This window comes from Pteropus alecto, unplaced genomic scaffold, assembly GCF_000325575.1.
Source record: "Pteropus alecto unplaced genomic scaffold, ASM32557v1 scaffold53, whole genome shotgun sequence".
In the NCBI taxonomy this organism is placed as follows: domain Eukaryota; kingdom Metazoa; phylum Chordata; class Mammalia; order Chiroptera; family Pteropodidae; genus Pteropus; species Pteropus alecto.
Window position 1 is genome coordinate 839,442 of NW_006434366.1, and position 15,179 is coordinate 854,620.

Consider the following 15,179-nt stretch of genomic DNA (forward strand, 5'->3'; position numbering starts at 1 on the left):
ACACAGAGTTTTATTCAATTGCCTTTTAATCAGTTAAGAGAATAAAAGAGAAAAAATGCAATTGTACTTTATTATACTTACATAATTACCTTCAACAGCACTTTTGTTTTTTTGGAGATTCGATTTCACCGTGTGGTGTCAGTTGCTTTCTGCATGAGGAACTTCTTTTATTATTTCTTTCTTCCTCCCCAGCTTTATTGAGATATAATTGACCTTTATTAGTTCTTGTAATTGCAATTTGCTATCAACAATTTTTTCTGCTTTTGTTTATTTGAGAATATCTTTATTTTGCTTCCGTTTAAAATGTATCTCTTTTTCCAGAGATTCCTCTTTTTAAATTTTGTTTTATTAGTTTCAAGTATACTCAGAGATTCTTAAGCTCACTTTGTATTTGTTATTAAAAAGATTGTTGGCTCCAGTAAGGTCGAGAGCCAAAGACACAGAGTAATATTATGAAATAATGAAATATCAACACATTTCTTATTCACAATTTAAAAGAACAACAAGCCAATGGATAGGACATATTTGACTTTTTAAAAATTGAGATTATTGCAGATTCATATGCAGTTGTAAGAAATAATACAGAGACATTCCTTTTACATTTTGCCCAGTTTCTCTCAGTGGTAACATTTTGCAAAACTATGGTATAATATCACAACCAAGGTAGAATCCACCGATCTTGTTCAGATTTCCCTAGTTTTACTTGTACTCTTTTGAGTGCGTGCTTGTTGTTACATACTATCGTTCCATCTGTGTAGATTTGTGTATCTACTATTATAGTCAATATTCTGAACAGTCCCAACTGGAAGGATTTCTTGTGTTGCTCTTTTGTAACTGCGTCTGTCTCCATCCTGCCCCTTCCCTCCACTCCATCTCCAATCCCTGGCAACCAACAATTTGTCCTCCATCTAAAAAAATGTTGTCATTTCACAAATGTTACAAAAGTGGAATCATACAGTATGTAGCCTTTGGGGGTTGGCTTTTTTTTACTTAGCATAGGTATATCTAAGTTGTCGTGTCTAACAACAGTTCATTCTTTATTGCTGAGTAGTATTTCATAGTACGTATGTACCACAGTTTGTTCAACTATTTACTGTTCAAGGACATTTGGAATGACTCCAGTTTTGATCTATTACAAATAAAGCTTTGTGAACATTTATGCACAGGTTTTCCTGTGCACATTAGTTTTTATTCCTCTGGCACAGATGCCCAGGAGCACAATTGCTGGGTCATTTGATAGTTGCATGCTTAGTTTTTAAAGAAACTGCCAAACTGTTTTCCAGAGTGTCTGTATCATTTACATTTCTGCCAGTGTATGAAGGATCCAGTTTCTTTGCATTCTTGCCTGCATATAGCACTGTCATTTTAAATTTTAATTATTCTGGTATTTATTATGATTTTAATTTGCATTTCTCTAATGGCTAATGATATTGAATATCTTTTCATATGCTTATTTGCCATTTGTATATCCTCTTTGGTTTAATGCCTGTTCATGTCTTCTATTTCTAATTAAATTTTTTGAGAGTCCTTCATAAATTCATGATACATACCCTTATTAGCTACACAGTTTCAAATACTTTCTCCTACTCTGTAGCTTTCTTTTCATTCTCTTTACAGGGGCTTTAACAAAGCAAAACTTTTAAAATTTGGTGAAGTCCGGTTTATCAAAATTTCTTGTAATGGATCATACTTATAGTATCAAATCTAAGTACTCTTTGCCTAAACTAAATCCTGAAGATTTTCCTGACATCTATTATCCATTTTGAGTTAATTCTTGTATAAGATATGAGGCTTAGGCCAAGGTATTTTTTTTCTGTCTATGGATGTTCAATTGCACCAACACCATTTATTGAAAAGGCTATTTTTCTTCCATTGAGCTGGTTTTGCACTTTTGTAAAAAATCAATTGAGCATATTTGTGTGGATCTATTTCTGAGTCCTCTATTCTCTTCTATTAATTTATGTTCTATCTTTCTACCAATACCACACTGTCTTGATTACTATAGCTATATAGTAAGCCTTAATATTGGGTAGAAGAATTTCTTCCACTTTACTCTTCTGCGACAAGATTATTTTAGTGTTCTAGGGTCCATGCTTTTCCATATAGATTTTGGAACAAGTTTGTCTATGTCTATAAAAACTTTACTAGGATTTTGATAGGAATTGTTTTAAACTTATAGATCAATCAGTTTAGGGAGAATTGACATATTTTCTATATTAAATCTTTTGGTTCATGAACATAGTATGCCTTTCCATTTATTTAGGTTTTTGATTTCTTTCATCAGCATTTTATAATTTTCAGCATGCAGACCCTATAAATGCTTTTTAAGTGTATACCTAAGTGTTTTTTTGGAGTGATTGTTAGTGGTGTTGTGTTTTTACTTTTGATTTCTTCATGTTCATTGTTAGTATATAGAAATGTGATTGATTTTTATATTTATTTTGTATCCTGCAACCTTACTTAATTTATTTAATAGTTCTATGATTTTTTGGTAGATTCCTTGGGATTTTCTATGTAGACAATCATCTGCAAACAATCTGTATGCCACTTATTCCTTTTATTTGCTTTATTGTGGCCAGCTGGAACTTGCAGAACTATGTTGACTAAGAAAGGCTGGACCGAGGGATCTCTGGACATCAGATTGTGTAGGGTGTTGAGGCCAGAGGGCTTGGACTGGAGGGTAGAGTTTGAATTTGAGTCTAAAGCAATCTTCGATAGTCCATTTCGTTGTATGTTTCACTAGCAAGGTTTGCTTGGAAGAATTTATTCTTTTATTTTTCAATAAGAGGTAGTTATTAGATTTCTAAAAACTGCGGGCTTTATTTAAATGAGTCATAGCACTTGGCTGAAACAGAGAGGACTCCATCTGTTGCCTTTGCGTGGTCCCCAGTTCTGTTCTCTGCGACTGAGCTGTAAGGGAAGCAGGAGAACTTGGTGTTCAATGAGCTCACCTTGACTGGCCTGCCTGTCAGACACCAGTAAAGATATGGGGAAGTGGACCTTGTTTCCTGAGAGCTTCTCGACTTGAGATCCCTACATAGCCCACTGTGTTTGGGCAAGAGGGGTAAAGGACAGGAGCCAAGGGCTCCTTGTCCACTGGCCTCTGCCAGCTCTTTCCTTGGAGCACCCTTGAGTTTGCCCTTGGGTGTCAGAAAGGGGAGCATCTACTGCAGGGATGGTTTCCTAGGTCCCCATCACCTGCTGTGCCCTGATGCTCTGCTCTGTGTCCCTGAGACAGGAAGACAACTCATTCTGACTGAATTAGCTCTCTGAGGGCAAGTGGCGATGACTCAGTTCAGGAAGGGTCATGGGGGCATGAAACAATACAGGGGAAAGGGCATAGGTTAGGGGACAGAGAGACCTACGACCAGTCATGGCTTTGCCTTGTGCATGTCACTTCCTCTCTCTAAATCTTGCGTTCCTCATCTGGACCTCCATTGCAGAGCTGTGATGAGGGTTAACTGCAATGATGAATGTAAAGTCTCTGGCATATACTAAAAATGACCAGTTTCCTTACCGCCCCCGCTCCCCGCCCCCCTCCGTGGTCTGGCCTACTCTCTTCTGCGGACTCCCCTCTTTCATCAGTGACAGATCCTGCTCATGTGCAGAGTGAAAGAAGAGGTGTGCTGTGAGTCAAGGGAACAGCACAGAAGATGCTGACATCCCACGCGGCTCCTGGGCGGGGGTGGGGGTGGGGGCAGCGGCAGCTCTGCGGGCGGAGTGAGTCTCTCCTGGAGCCTCGTGCTCAATCAGCAGATTGGCCTGACCCACTTGGCTGCTCACATACCTGCCTCTCACTGGGCAGCTGGGGCCTGGCCTTCCACGCCCATAGGAGGTCTGAGCCCATCGAGTCATACCCCTCCACTGCTGGCTCCTCTAGGACAACCAGCCCAGGAACTCTTGAGGGGCACAGGGATATCCCACTGCTTACCTGTTCTGCTCTAGTCCTAGAGACATGGCTCTGAGCTGTCACAGGAGGTGCCCTTGCCTCTATGACTCACCCTTATCTCTGCCTGTTGGTGGTATGCTGCCCAGCCAGTGTGGGACCTCAGGGGACTCTTCCTTCTGTGGGGCCGGTTAAAGTGGTTGTGTGGCCCTGTGAGCAGATGCCAACAGCTTTGCCTGATTCTCCTTCCGTTTCCCAACAACACAGAGTGTATCATAGGAGTTGCCTGCTTAGGTTTGATACCCAAGGGAACGCAGGCCTGTCGGATTACATCATGCATACTGAATTAGGAAATGACCAGAGCCTTGTCCAAGAGGGCCCCCATGTATGAGGAGTGCTGAGTGGACCCTGCTGCATTGTTGGAGCCAGCCCTGAAGCTGTTCCCTGCAGTCATGCCAGTAGCTCTGAAGGCCCAGGGAGATAGATGTCCTGTTGGCCACTTTTTAGCAGGTCCTTGATGGTGAGCCATGGCTGCTGTCACTCTGTGCTAAAGCTCAAGACCTGACTCAGCCCAAAGACGTGATTGGCTAACCTCGCCAGCTCCCAGCCAGTGCAGAACCCCTGGCACCCAGACAATCCCTGTGTTTTGGGTTAGGTGTTTCCTTTTCCTGTACATCTACAAAGCAGCTTCTCCTTCCCAGCAACCAGCAATGGCTCGCTTGGACCCCATGTGCTGGAGTTGGGATCACCAGCCCTGAAGAGGCCTCCACTGGCCTCCCTGGTTTGCTCTAGCTTCCTTAACTTTAGAACAGTAAGATATCCTAGGCTTAACAATTCTACCCCTGACTTTGTTCCCCTGACAATGGCCCTGGGGACCATCCTATGGCAGTCTGTAGAGATCTTCCTTATTCCTTTTCACGGTTGTGATATTCCATTATGTGCCTGGACCACAGTTTTATTAGCCAACTCCTACTGAGGACATTGGGGCTGTTTCCTGAGTTTTACTGTTTGTTACAAGTAGTTCTCCAGAAAATTTCCAAGTGCATGTTTTTTTTAATATATTTTTGTACCTGGGCCTGTATAAGCTTGGGGTCCATGCTGAGTTTGTTTTACAACCTCCTAAGAGGAAGCATGATTTTTTGAGTATTTAGGATCTTCCAGCCAGTGCTCTACAGATCATTAAAGACTGATGAAGGAAGTCCCTTTAGAAGGGAAACAAATATGAAGTGATTTAACTTGAAGAAAAAAGGCTAAATACTCATTGCTTGAGGTTGAAACATCTAGAAGGGTAACCAGAGGACCAGATAGAGGTCTGAGGAGAACAGGGCTATGCAGACTGTGGCCGTGCCCGGTGTTGGGTCAGGGACCAACACCCACAGGTTCGTTAGTGGATTAGGTGGGGCCTCCCCCACTATAGGGACAGGGTGGGCAGAGGGGAACTACTACAACCCAGTAAAAATCTCTGATTTCACTCAGGGATTCTTTCTTTTTTCCCCCTCTCTCTCTTTTTTTTTTTTTTTTTGATTGAAGTGAAATTTACATAACATAAAACTAACCATTTTGAAGTGTGCAGCTCAGTGGCATTTAGTACATTCGCAGTGTGTGCAGCCACCGCCTCTGTCTCCTAAGACATTTTCATCACCCACAAGAAAAACCTCGTACCTAGTAAGCAGTTGCTCCCCTTTTCCTCCTGCCCCCCAGCTCCAGGCAGTCACTAGTCTGCTTTCTGTCTCCACTGATTTACGTATTCTGGATATTTCATATAAACGGCATCGTAGAACATGTGTCCTTTTACGTCCGACTCTTTTCAGTTAGCATGATGTTTTCCCGCTTCATCCGTGTTGTAGCATGTATCAGTGAATAATTCCACTTGTTTTTTATTGTGCTCAACTATACATCACATAGAATTTACCATTTGAATCATTTTTTAAGTACAGAGCTCGGTAGCATTAAATACATTCACATCGTTGTGCAACCTTCACCACTAGCCATCACCAGAATGTTCTCATTTTCCAAGACTGAAACTGTGTGCCCATTGAACGCTAACTCCCCATTCCCCTGGGAACCACTATTTTGCTTTCTGTCTCTATGAATTTGACTCTTCTAGGTATTTCATATAAGTAGTCCATAGAATTTGTCCTTTTGTATCGGACTTATTTCACTTAGCATAATAATATCTTCAAGGTTCGTCCATATTGTAGCATGTATCAGAACTGCAGATCTTCTTAAGACTGAATAATATTCCATTGTGTGTATTTACCACATCTTGTTTATCCATTATCTATCGATGGACATTTGGATTGTTTCCACCTTTTGGCTATTGTGAATGATGCAAGGATTCTTGAGTCTCAGCAGCCTGGTGGATAGTTAGAGCAAAGACATGTAGCGCCACTAGGAGAAGATGCTAAGTTTTGGGAAGAAGTCTAGAAGCAGGGTCTGCCTCCCGTGTCCCGGATCGCCCCGACCAACTCTCTCACCGTCCCCTCCCACCCCCTCCAGCCACACTGGCCTGCTTGCTGCTTCCTGTCTGCAGTGCACACTCCCACCTCAGAGCCTAAGCCCCCGACATCTTCCCTGGGATGCCTTTCCCCTCCCAGGATATTGGCATGGCTCTGCTCGGGTGTCCCCTCTTCAGGTTCCCCCCTGACTCACCAGGATTGGCTCCCTCCTTTGTCATTTGTATTGTTCTTCTAAGCACCTATCATACCCTGAATGAATCGGGCTTACCTATTTGTCTTCTTGGTCTTTGCTTGTCTCCTGCACCATAAGGTGAGTTTCATGAGATGAGTGGCCTTGTCTACCTGGCTCACCACTAGGTCACCGGCATCTGCGATGCTGCCCGGTGCCAGGTGCCCCAGAGCTCCTGCTAAGAGTCTGATGTTCAGTGAAGCTGCACCCTGGTGCTGCTGTGGCTGCTGTCGGAGCCCTAACCACTTCTGTCTCCCCTCTTGTGTTTGGATTGGATTTACCACATCCTCTGTCTTGGGCATCCCTTGTCCTCTGGAACCCCAAACTCCCTTGGATCTCTGGCACCTTCCCCAGACGTTTCCTCTACCTTCTGCCAGGTGAGAGCCGGGCTACGCCTGAGTCGGCAGCATTCCCCTCGCCGTCCAGTGCTGACGCCCACGTCAGCTGCTGTCATCACCTCCTGGGCTTCTATGGGGTCACTTGGCTTCCTACGACAGCCGTAGAGCAGGGCCGTCCAGAGCCTGACTCACTTGTTCCTCCCAGGCAGGGGCCTTTGGCCCTCGCACTCGGCCCTCCCTCTCCTGTCAGCCACGGGCCGTGCAGCTCCACCACTTTCTCTCCCTTGGCATTGCTGGTTGGACTTCTCATCACTTCCCACCTCCCCGAAGACTTTGGCATCAGAACCCCAGGCGCCCTGCCCACTCCGCGCGCTGTCAAGCCAGGGAAGGAAGGAAGGGAGGGAGGAAAGAGCTAATGTTTTCCTCAGTGTCTCCTGTGCACCTGGCACTGCTCTGCCCCAGGCCAGGTGACCCTGGCCCCTCTGCTGGCTCGGTCTGGCCTGGCACTCAGGGCATTTGCCCTTCCCCTCGGGAGCAGCACTCATTACTCAGTGGCCATGTGCCATGAAGGGTATGACTGCACGTATCCTCACATGCTCACGTGCACACTCACATGTGCGAGCACACTCGCACACACCGCACTCACTCACATGTTTGCTCACACAGCATCTCATCAGACATTTTTTCTGTTCTAATCACCACTCTCAGACCCACAGGCAGATATTTTCCTTATGACAACATCTGTCTTGATAGATTTGCAGTAGGTGAGTTTAATGCTCTCAACATGTGAGAGTGTGTCAGGTAGGAACCTGGGCATCGCTGGGCCGAGCCCTAGGGAGGGGAAGAGGTGGTGGACGCCAGAGGTAGGGCCTTTTCCTGGTCAGGGGTGAGTCCGGCCACCCGAAAGGAGTTGATGGCTCCTTGGATGGGAGGTTTTGCCTTCGGCGGGCCCACAGGCCTTGTGGGAGAATTACCCCCCAAAGAAGGCCAAGAGATGAGGGGCCATGAGGAATAGCCCCTGAGGGGGAGGGACGAGTGCGAAGGCGGGTCGGGGAGTTGGAGGGGCACCTCCCGTGAGAGGCCTCCCTAGCCTGTCACCTCACTGGGACTCTCTGCCAGTGGGAGGCAGGCTCCCTGAGGGGGTGGTGGGTGGACCAGTGACAGGGGCGGCGGTGAAGTGAAGCCCCAGCACCTTCCCCGGCGCTCGCGGGCTGAGGGAAAGGCGGGGCGGGAGACGAAGTGCCGCATGTGGGTGGATGTTAGATTTCTCCTTCGGAGGTGGACCCCTCAGAACCGAAGCGCAGAAAATCACAGAGGAAAGACTGCGGAGTTGGCAAAAAAGGAAAATGGGCCACCATCCCCGTACATTCTTCCGCAACGAGGCCGACACGAGGGTAGAACAATGGACAGGGTGAAGTTGCAGGCCGAAAGTGGGTGGATGGCTTTCCTTTTAAAACGTCCTTTCATGTCGCACTGGGTGTTACTTAGAAGAGGGCATGATTTTCCTGCTGGAATATTGAGTCTCACAATCTCGAGATGCCATTTTTGTCATTCTGATTTTCTTTCGCGAGCTCCGTAAAGAACTGCGTTCAGTAGGTCACCACTTCCTTAGCACCGGCCCTGCCTGGGTCTGGGCCGGGTCGGGGCATTTGGCCTCAAGCTGCATACAGGGTAGGAGGGAGACTGAGGCAGAGAGGGGCCCACAGGCGCCAGGAGGGGCTGTCCTGCCTGAGGCGGGAAGGGTCTGCAGGAAGGCACAGCAGGTTTGTGGGGATAGGGACTCTGGGGACTCTAGAGGGTGGGCTGCTTGAGCTGGGTCTGATGGTTGACCTGAGTTCTGAGGAAAGGGTCTTCTAGAAAGAGAGCAGAGCATAAGCGGGCGGGGCGAGAGTCAGGCGAGGGCGCCCTTGCAGGAGGAGGAAGCGGCAGGGAGGAGGGTCCCCGCTGCAGAGGGTTTGAGGCACAGCGTGAGTGCACCCGGGTGGGGTGGCACCCCTGGGGTGCTGCTGCACAGTGCACCTGCCTACATAGGGTGGGCCCGGTGGCACTTTCCTCCTGCCTCGCTGGACAGGACTTAGGACAGTGTCGCCTTCTTGAGGCTCTTGGGGTTGGCTGTGGCAGCTGCCACGGGAGAGTCAGGACTCTCAAATGGGCTTCCTGGGCAGGACTGAGCGGGTCCTACCCTTGTGTCTCTGTCCCAGACCTCAGACCCCTTTCTGTCCCCACACTGTCTATCATCGGCCTAATGAGACTTACGGCCCCAGGACTGTGACGGCACACCCTCTCTCGTCTGTGCCCAGCGTGTCAGCCCCCACTACCGTAGAGGACTGCTCATCCCCTAGTCGGTCTCCTCAGTCCACCAGGCATTCGGTCCGCGAATACTGACTGAGCCCTCCTCTGGGCCAGGTCCCCTCCGAGCTCTGAGGAGCCAGCGGTGAGCAGGTGTGGAGGAAAGGTGGACAGCCCATTTTTCTCTGGGAACTTCTCCCCTTCCTGCTGTCTTCCTCCAGAGTTTTCTCTGATTCTGCCAGCCCACATTCATTTATCCCTCTGGGGCCCCCCCGAATCCCCATCCCCACATGCATACCTCTGTACATATAAGTTCCAATTCGTGTATGATAGAAGGAGTTTGGTGTGTGAGAACATTCACTTTGAATTCTTTCGTGGGAATACATTTGAAATCACAAGGCAAAGGTATTGTTTGGAGGGTTTCATTTCTTACCTGTTATTTCCCGGGCCAAACACGCCAGAGCTGCAGGCCCTTTGTCCAAAGGCAGGTTCTTCAGCTGTAGACATAGCCAGGCCCAAGAGCCAGCACGGTGCCCCGGCCCGTGGGGGCAAGTGACGGAAGAGCAGGTGCCAACAGGGTGACTCTGGGAGCTGGGGGGCGGGCAGGAGTCCTGTTATTTTACTCAGAGCTGAAAACAAGGGCCGTAGATGACCCCCAGTCACAACTCTCTTTTACCATTTTGGGGTAACAGATAAGTTTTCCTTATTCTTGAATAGAAAGATAAAAAGCAAGCAAGTTAATTCTAGTAAAGAAAAGTATTTTATATTTTAAGTAAAAAAAAGCAGGCCTGATTTCTGGACAGAGAGATTTTTAACGTTACTTTGGTGTTTCTTTCTCCCCATAAATACACAGTGGACACACTTTTAGATTTCGTTGGCGTCCCACGAGAAAAGAGTTGAGGGGGCTCGGGCCAGGCGGGTCTCACTGGCAGTCTGGACGAGCGGGCTCTCAGAAGCTCATACCCTGGGGTGTTTCCGGGTCCAGCCCAGTGCCCTGCGCACAGCAGGTGTCCAGCCGGCTTGAGTATTAATGCTGCCGGCACTGGGTCATCTTGCTCCCTGCATCGTTGGCCCCCGTCTTCCTTCCTGCGCCTGGAGCGGGGCCGGGTGTGAAGGAGGCCCTTAGCCCCCTCTGTGGTCGGAGGGCATGCTGGGGAGCCAGAGGGCAGGCCGGGTGCCGAGTCTCCAGCCGGGGTCTGAAGGCTGCGCAGGAGCTTGTCCAGCTTTCTGGACCAGAGTCCTGGCTTCTGCCCTGGTGCAGTCGGAGTGGGGAGAGGAGGGCCTGTCGCCTCCACGGTCACGGCGTTCTCTTAACTCATCTTGACTTCCAGTTTCCGCAGAATTGAGATGAGAGCTGACAAGCACAGCGCTGTCTCTTCAGTCAAAGGCTGTAGTCGTAGAATTTGCAGGAGCTAGGAGCGGGGAAGCTGGTTCAGCTTTATGTAATGACTTCTGACTCCTGATTAGAGCTTCCTGGTTTTAGGAACTTTCCCCCAAGCCAGAAAACTAGGTCGCTTCATAGCTCAAGGTTGTCCCCAGGTGGGGTCCCAATACAAATGTCTGTAAATTTGGGGCTGGATGGGGACCTGGAGCCTCAGTGGCTTAGGCTGGATCACAACTCCTGAGCCACACTTGGGAGCCATGGCAGTCCCAGAAGACGGGGCAGGTAAATGTGAATGGAGGGCTGGCACCGGGCCAAGGCTCTGAGCAGGCTGTGGAGAGGGGGCTAAGGATTTGTCTGTTTGGCCATACGTCCCCTCAGAAAGCTGAGCCTGGCAGGGGGGTCCCTGGGTGTCCGGCTGGCCTGGAGGTGCTTTTGAAGGGTGCCCCAATCCCACAGTCTAGAAAGGCTGGGAAGATCCCTAAAATTCACATGCTGTGCATGCCATAGGCCTTGATGCAGGGTGTAGTGTGGTTCACCCAGACAAATGTCAGTGTCCTGGGTTCAGTCCTTATATTGCCCAAAGGGAAGAGTCTTTAAGGTTGGGGCCCTTGTTTCCGCTGGTGTCCCACATCGGGCCACCTGGAAAGCCTAGGAGGTGATGGGGAGAGCCCTCCAAGGAGCTGCCGACATGAGTCTCAGCTATGGGCAGTGACTGTGGCGTGGCCGCTTGCCTGTCTCTGGCCTTCTTGGCTCCCAGCAGGGGCCCCCACGTCCCCTGGTTCCCTCAGGAATCTCCTGCTGCTAAGCTGTTACCCAGGTCCAGAGGAATAAGTGGGGGAAAAGGCATTAAGGCACTAAAAGCAGTAGCACTCCCTCCTACTGAGATCGAGCTAAAGAAGCCAGCTCCTTTATGCACTGTAGTAAAACTCAGTGTTTGGGTCCCTTTCCCTTGGAATTTGTGATAATTGGCTGAACCAGACCTTTGTAAAATGTGAATAGCATAAAGTTGACTGTTTTCTAGCTTTAGCAGGGTCTTTTCCTACAAACCTTACCTAATTACAAATTATTTTTTGTCAATTGATTAAAATAGCCTGTAGGACTTCTGCTTCCTGTGACCAGCAGACAGGCGTTAGGTGCCCGTTAGGTTCTGGGAGCCCCTGCCTGCCTGGTACGCTCAGTCCGACCTGAGAGACAGACAGTAAACAGGTAGCGCCTTGCAGGGGCAGCACAAGGACCTTGGCGGTGGGGGACACATAGGGAGGGAGGCTCCAGGAGGCTCCACACCAGAAGTCAGGTTCTAGTGGTGCTGCAGAGGCAGCCAGCTAGCCATGGAGAGCTGTGGGCATGGGTGCAGGCAAGCCCCTGGCTTGTGCAGGGGTCCCAGGCCTCAGGCAGGGCTTGCACTAGGGGGCACGTGGATGATGCTCGAGACCGGCTGGTGTGTAGGAGAGAGGGGCCACGGGCCACAGGCCAGATCAGCCATTGAGGGGTTTGCTTCATATGCTTCAGGAGGTCTGATACCTTCTGAAATCAAATAAAAATGTTTATGAATGTGTACTTTTCTTCTTCCTAGGGATAAGAGCAAGGTTCAAATTAGATTTACAAATGGGCCCATGCTTTAGAACACTTAGAACTTGCTCAGGTGGAAGGCCAGAGAAAAATGGCACTCATTTTGAGTTGTAAAATGTTTTCTGGTTAAATATGGTTTCCAAGTACAGAGAAAATGAGTCTTGGATGAGGGAAGGAAGTGTGCCTCTGCGGAACCAGGCACGGGGCTCAGAGGGCCAAGCCCGAGAGCCACCTTCCTGGACCGGTTAGAAAAGCCAACATGTGTAGGGACATCTAGGACTGTCCTTGAACCTTGCGTGATGCCAGGGAGTTATTAGGGAGGAGCCGAGCAGGTCAGGGGAAACCATGGTTGCCAGCAGCTGGACAATGGAACGAAGGAAATGAAAAATAAGTATAATTGGTACCCCTGGAGAAGAGAACAAAACAAATGGAACGGAGAACCAGTCAAAGGTAGACTAGCAGACTTGTCCCCCTGAAATAAAGGAACACGTAACTGGATTCCAGGAGAAATAGATATGGAATATTCAGGCATATCTTGGTGAAGATACTGAACTTTACAGAGAAAAGAGCTCTATGTATCCAGAGGAAAATGAAACTCCGCCTTGAAGGGGAGGGAGCCCACCAGGCTGGCCCGGAGCTCCCGCGGGAATAGTCAGCGCCAGAACACAGAGGGCTGGACCTGCAGAGTCCTCAGGCGAAGGACGTGCGAACCCCAAATTTTATATCCAGCCAAGCTGTTCAAGTTTAACGACCACAAAGATATGTTCAGACATTCAAGAATTAGGGAACATGGTTCCTATGAGCTCTTTTTAAATGAACGAAGGAAGAAAAGCCTCTATAGGTAAACTCCATAAGATACGAGTGGAGAAGCTCTGCTTAAAGGACTAGTAACCCCTCAACAGAGTCCTTATACTAAGGGGCTGGCAGCTAAGGTTCCCTTGCCCTCAGGCAAGCCATCACTCATGCAATGCCTGTCACAAGCACTGCAGTGCAAGAGACATTCAGCCTTCAAAGTTACACTGAACTTGTGGTATTTGATGCTTCAGCTGACCGATGCCCACATATAGCTCTTACGACTCTGGGAAAGCTCGGGAGAGAGGAGGAAGTGAGGCCGAGGGAAGGGTCAGAGATAAATACTCCGTGCATCCTCTGGCCGCTTTCTGGCGGGGATGAATTTGGCTTGAGGCGGGCCTGGCCCAGTTCTGACTGAGACACCCCAGGAAGCTGGATGTCACTGGAGGCAAGTCTAAGGCTCTGGGTTTGTTTGGCATCACAGATGAACAAGTCCGTGGCCGTTGTGCTTATGTGGCCTCCTCCTGGGTTCATGACAGACCTTACCAAGTGATGGCAACAATCTTTCCCACCGATCCTTCTCACACTCAGCCCTCCACACACAGCCACTGCCGATTAATGGGGTAGCGGAAACTTACCCCCATTTTCCATCCTTGTTCTGGACTCTGGAGACTGGTTGGGCGTGAAGGGAACCAAGGCCAAATCAGATCATCCTGAGATACTTCCAGCCTAGTGGACCCATATAGGCCTCAGAGCTGGAGAACGAGGTCCCCTAAAGCCTGTCTGCTGGTCCCATCTTGCTCCCAGCCTCCTGGTGGGCCTTCCTCTTATGCTGGCGGCTTCCCCTGGCCTATGCTTGCTGGCGGCAGCTCTTATTCCTACCAGCCGCTCTTGCCACACTCTCTGCCTTCCAGACCCACCTGCGGTCTCACCCCAAACACTTTCCCTTAGGAACAGCCGAGCGCTCAGAGCTCACTGCCTTAAACATGTTCTCTGCTGGCCCAGATGGACTGGCCCGGGACCAACTGAAATGAAGCTTGTTGTTTGGTCACAGGAAGAGTCAACTGCTAGTTTCTGAGTGGGAAGGATGAGTATCTGGGTACCACTGACGGTTTCTTCACGTGGGTTTGTCTGCTCAGGGGTGTGCGTATGTGTATGCCCAAGTGCCTCAGTACACACCTGCTGTGGGGGTTGTCACCAGACTGGCATGGTGCTCTGTCCCTACCTGGGTCTTGGAATCTTACTCATAGTGGCCAGCAGTTTCGAGGGGCTGGAAAGTTAGAAGGGGAGGATGTCAGGCTCTTAGGGAGCTCTGCTTATAGCATGATCTCCCCCAGGAGCCTTGTGTGTGGCACCTTCCCTCCCCACCCCGCAGGGTGTCCCCTGGCTCCAAGAGAGCATCTCAGAGGCTGAGCCCGTGGTGCTGGCTGCCTGCCAACCACAGCCTCCTTCTGCGTGCTGCGGCTGCATGCTCCAGAGACCCTCACCTCTGTGCTGTTGCTGTTAGCAGAGCAAATCCTTTTAGGTTCATAGGTGGTCAGGAAGGATGGCGAGGGCAGTCCCCAATGGCTTGGGGCTTCTCTGACACCGACCTAAGTACACCTTCAGTGGGGCAAGGCCGGGGGCAGGAGAGAATCTGGTCTGAGCAACCCATACGGGCTCTTTTAAAGAGGGGGAGATTAAGTTTTCTCAGCAGTGGCCTCCGTGTGGGGGCCCACGTGCTAAGGAGAGGGAGACGAGACGGTCAGCTGAGGCATGAGAAGACATTCAAATGCCTGTTCACATTTATTTCCGGTCTCATCTTTCCGAACTTTTCCATTTGAGGAGGTGTGTTTTATCAGTAAAGTACATGCCTGGACTTAGAGAAATAGTCATGTGTTGGGGACATGCAAACATGCTTTATTGATGGGGTCAAAAAGGCAGGAGGCCCCTGGCCCGAAAGCAGGGCAGGTCGAGAAATGTTTCCTGTATGAAAACTGGAAAATTTCTGAACTCAAAATTCACGAATTTTCCCATCAGTTCCTATAAGGCTTGTTCCAGGACCCAAGCTGCAGCCCCTTCCTCTCTGCCTGAACACACAGGGACCACCGGGGCGGCCAAGTGGTACTTCCTGGTGTGGGTCTCAAAGGAGAGGGTCCTCCCACAGCATCTGCCCTGCCGTAATTGCCTATTACAAAAAGGTCAGCCATGAATTTATTGAAACCTTGTTTGAAGTTGTGGGGCTCTTCCAGCT